This window comes from Lactuca virosa, chromosome 6 (assembly GCF_052849685.1).
Source record: "Lactuca virosa cultivar CGN04683 chromosome 6, Lactuca_virosa_CGN04683_v6, whole genome shotgun sequence".
Taxonomy (NCBI): Eukaryota; Viridiplantae; Streptophyta; class Magnoliopsida; order Asterales; family Asteraceae; genus Lactuca; species Lactuca virosa.
In genome coordinates, this window is record NC_136431.1 from 11,820,593 (window position 1) to 11,826,058 (window position 5,466).

Below are 5,466 nucleotides of genomic sequence, written 5' to 3' on the forward strand. Positions count from 1 at the left end.
TCGGGATCTTTGGGCTTCGGGACTTGCTTCGGGTCTGGGGATGAAACCGGGGCTTCGGGGGGTTAAAATAGGGCTTAGAGAGAGTATCGGGAGTGGGAGAGTAAGAGATGAGCAACCAAACTCGGCTGACCCTCGATTTCTATTTATAGGGTGAATTTTCTGAGTCCACCTCGTGAGTTTTTAATATTCACCTAGTGAACTGACTCACCTCGTGAGTTTCTAATATTCACCTCGTGAGCTCGATACGTCATTGCGTTCGTCATGGCCACTTGCCCTGGAAGACGTCCATTACCTATTCACCTCATGAACCATATAGGTTCACCTCGTGAACTGTGACACCCTTGGGGTTCACGCCCCGAACTTCAGAAATTCATAACTTTCGCATACGAGCTCCGTTTTTTACGTTCTTTATATCCACGCAAAGGTGAGATTATGCTCTACAACTCTCGTTTAGACTCCATTGGCTAATTTTGACTTTATTTTTATTATATTTTTATTATATTATTTTTAGTAGGCCGGGACAGGAAAACTCCGTTATAAATTCATAACTTCTTCATCCGACGTCCGTTTTCGTCTGTCTTTTTACCGTTGCACTACCATTGACGAGATCTTCGATTCTCGTTTAGATTGTTTCGGCTAAAAACCGCTCGATCTCAAATCGAGTATTCGGGCTGCACACTGCTAAGTCGAAACTTCGGAAAATCATAACTTCCTCATACGAAGTCAGATTTGGGCGTTCTTTTTATGCACGCTCTCAGTTTAACGAACTCTACAACTTCCTATTAGATCACTAAGGCTAGATATCGCTCTATCTTAAATTCATATTTTACGTCATTCAGCGTCGTGCCGGTTCTGTCGCGAAACTTCGACAGGTCATAACTTCTTCGTTATAACTCGGAATGGCGGAATCGTTCTAAGGCGGAGGACGTCATGCGTAGTATCACAAAAATTGTATCATAGCAAGCATAGTAAACACAACCAGACATTGTATACATATATGAAAAGGTTTACATTGTCTTAATACATAGATTTCTTCATATCAAAAGTAAAATAGAAAGACGTGACTCTAACGCTCCGACTTCTCCAATCTCCTGAAAGTACATGTCTACTAATTTCCTGAGAATACAAGCAGTTTTGAAAGAATATCAACATAAAGCTGGTGAGTTCATAAGCATTTAGTTTTGGTGGAAAATGTTCTTTGATCCTTTTGAAAAGTGTTCCTCAAGAAAATCCCATATTTTCTTATGAAAAGCATGTTTGAAACCCATTCCTTCCATGACTTCCAGATTCATACAGATACGTATAATCCAAGGAGTCATGGAATGAATATGAATCTCCATTAATTCAATGTTAAACCATCCGTTTATGAAATTACCGTGTTATCCTGGGAAAATCCTATATTTTCCCTAAAAGTAGGTTATTGGTTACCCGTTCTAAAATGAATTGTACAAGTATCTACCATACTTATATCGTTAAACGTAGTTTCCTTTGAAAAAAAACCCTGGTTACTTCCAGTGAGGTATATTTGTCTTGTTACATAAATAAAACTAATAAAAACGTGGTGAACTAAATCCTGAAGTTATTATTAATACCCTCTAGTAATCACTTGGTTAGTACTCTGAGGTTAGTTCACTCGATCCATTATTACGTAAGTAAATCGTTGTTATCTACATTACGAGCTTTATAACCATACTTTGACTTGATATGGCGCGAATCGGGCACGAGTGTCATTTATGACTTCGTCACCCGTAGACCTGCCGGTCCTACTGTAGCTAGCAGCAAGGTGCGGGATAGTCAGTCCCGTATAGATCTATACACAACAGTCACGCTCTCCCTACAAGAGATTCTGGTCATAAGTACTGGTCCTACACTCTGTTTCGGTGGTGAGTGTTACCAAGGACATGCCTCCAACTTAGACTAACAAATTTACAAGTAATAATGTTGAAAACCCTTTTTGTAATTAACATGAATCCTTTATAATATGATATCTTTTACTTCATGGTTCATAAGTTCATTGCCTTAGTTTTTGAAAACTGTTTCCGCGTGTTGATTTCTTAACCCATTTGGTAAAACTGTTTTACATGTTCAAAGTATATTGAAAATATAATTATCTTAAACGAAATAATATATTTTGAGCCCAAGATTACTTGTGTTTTTGCTTGTATCCCCCCTGAAAACATGAAAAACTCGGAAAAGCGTAGGGGTATGAACTCACCTCGAACAAGTGGTTTGATTGAAGGATCGACACGGAAGCTGAGTGTCAAGTGAAACCTTGAACACGATTTGATCCTAATTAACATGTAATGACACATAAAGGAGTCAAATGAAGGTATTTCGCTACTAGATATGATGGGGAACCACTCTAGGGACTTGGAACTACTTGCACTAAGTGTTAGAACCTTATAAGATTGAGTAAGGAGGGTGTATGGCCACATTAAAGGTGTGTACGGCCATGGGGTGTGCGGCCGAAAACTCATGTGGTAAGGTGTCTTTGAGGTGTTTTCAAGGTTCATACTTGCATCCATGAAGTGTTCTAGGTCCTTACTTAGCTGTAGTGCAAGTTAAGGGTCATAGAAGTGGGTTTGCGGTCCTAAGGTGCGTGTGTGTGGTCGCACAAAGGAGCGTGCTGCCGCACAAGGGAGTGTGCTGCCGCACAAAGGTGTGTACGGCCTTACACAGGGATGTGTGGTCATACACCCTTAATGTTTGTGTCCAAAATGCCGACTTTAAGGTGCAGCAAGGCTAGGGTCATGTCCAACTCGAAGATAGAAGTCAAACTCTCACTTTGGAGGATCTTTTAGGAGTGTGCGGCCATCTTATGGGGGTGTGCGGCCGCACTCTCTTCTATACATCAAGAACATGACGAATATTGCAGTCTCAAGGCTTAGATAGAGTGGTCTTTCAAGGATATCAAGTTAGAGGATGAATTACTCACGTTCTTGAAGCTTTGGAGGGTTCACGGTTGAAGAAGCTTGAGAGAATGGTGTAGTGCGGACAAGGTGTGAAAGGAATGAAAGGAAAGGGGTCTACCCTTTATATAAGGGTGGGTGTGCTGCCATGAGGTGGGTGTACGGCCGCACAACCATGTGTACAGCCGTACACTCCTCCTAAAGGAATGTATGGCCTGGTTTTGTCACAATACGACGTGTTGACTCATTCCTAAACTCAACTTTGACCGTACCCAAGCTTAGAACGCTTAAATGAACCCTTAAACTGTGCTAGAAGTTAACAGAACAAGTTTAACATTGATTGAATCGACTAGATGTACAAGGAAGAAGTTCCGGGTTGTCATATGTGTTGGTTTTTCATTATGAGTGACGAGTGTTTTGTTAGTCGGTCGGTTAAGGCAGTGGGTTTTCGCAGCACATGAACTTGGTATGGTGAGGACCACACCAATCTACGTCGAATGGCGATGTCGGACTCTTTATAGAAACAAGTGTTAAATCGATTCGAAAGAAACGTTTGTTATAGCCATAGTGTATCCCGTGTGTACTCGATAGTGTTTTCTATGTATACGTTTTAGTGCTTCCAGGTTTCTTCTTGTTATTACCACTGCAACATATCATACCGCAATAAGCGAGTACTAGCAGTCAAAGTTTTCTGATAATTAGTGATGATACTTCATATTATGATCCCTATCAGGTCCCCCTATGATCGCTTGGTGTATAGAAGTCATGCATAATTAAGATGAATAAGACGGTCGACTGAGTGACTCTGCCCTACATCCACAACCAAACAAGGAACAGGAAATGAGGCGGAATCACTCACTCTAAGCCTGCAAAATCTTAGTTATGCATAACCCTGATGTACCCACTAAGCCATCAGAGCTCACCTGCACGGATCTTTAGTTCTTATAAGAATGCTTTGATTTGTTCTGACGAGTGAGTAATTTTAAATTTTACTTTTTAATTGGAATACTAAGTTTTAAAATTTTACTATAATTTAGAAAACGTACCGCTGCTCACAGTTGCTCAGGGACAGTCTCTCCTGCGGTCATCATCAGTATTCGCCCCTCCCCGTCAGAGTTCTTCGTTATTGGGCAGTTCCTCTTGTAGTGCCCTGTCTCACCTCACCCATAACTGTTTTCTGTAAAAGATTGGTTGTGTTGGTGCCCTACAGAAATGGGTAGTGTGACCCTTCCTGCGGCAATTATTGCACGGCATCTCCCGGCAAGCTCCAGTGTGGTGGTAGTTACACTTACTACACTTTGGGAGAGTTCTAGCATATTGACTAACAGGTGCTGGAGCGGCAGGTGTTGTGGCAGTGTGTATAGTAACTATCTGTTGCTCCTGTGGGGATTCTTGTGTTGTTTGTCCCTTCCTCTTGTTCCCTGACTTTCGTTTATAGTCTCCTTCTTTTGTCAGCTCAGGAACGGGGCCACCACGCCATGGCGCACTCCATGATCAATGAGTCGCTGGGCCAGGCGTTTGGCGCTATCGAAGGTAGTTGGGTTGGAAGCCAGTACATTCCCTTGAATCTGGGGAGATAAACCCCAGATGTACTTCTCTATCTTTTTACTCTCCGGGGTAACCATCCCGGGGCACAGTGTTGCCAGGTTGCTAAACTTGTCAGTGTAGGCTACTATGTCTGAGCCTGCCATGGTAAGACTCCACAGCTCATGCTCCAGCTTTTGTATTTCGCCTCTTGGGCAGTACTCTTCCATCAGCATCTCTGTCAGGTTCTCCCAGCCCATTGAGTTAGCCACTGATAGGGCCAGTGACTTAACATGGCCATTCCACCATGTTAGGGCTCTGTCGGAGAAGATGCAGGCAGCAAACTTCACTTTGCTCCCTTCTGGGCACCTGCAGATTTTGAAAATTGATTCTGTTTTCTCGAACCATTCATTAGAGCAATGAATCCCTTATCTCCATTAAAGGATTTGGGTTTGCAGTTCATGAAGTCCTTGTACGAACACTCCCGTGGGTGTCTGTGGGTAACTCCGGGGTTAGTTAGGTGGGCACCATTACCAGATCCACTGGTACCACTTGCGTGGATTTGAGTTATAGCGGCTGTCGTTGCGGCTGTTACTGCTGCCTAGAATACAACAGGATCGTGTTATGGTGGTGGATTTTTTGTTGTGTTACTGACTATGTGCCTTATAGGTCTACCGCGAGGCATCTTTTCGTATAATGTTTACAAGATGAAACAGTGATAAGTCTATAGTATTGGTTATAATTCGGGTGTTGATTAAACAAAGTTATCCTAGTTCTGAGTGTATCCTGCTCCGACTTTCATAGTGTTCTGAAAAATAATTCATAATGGAAGTCTATATAAAAGAATAAACTTATGAATTAGTAGTGACTACCCTCGAATGAATTTTTGTGAATTGTATAACGGTTACCAGTTGTTACGAAAAATGAAATAATCCTAACACATAGTGTGAGTAGTGTACTCACTAACTCACTAGGTTATTTTAATTTATTAGTTATTAGTGTGACGCATAAGACGTTTGGTCTCTTCGGCTGA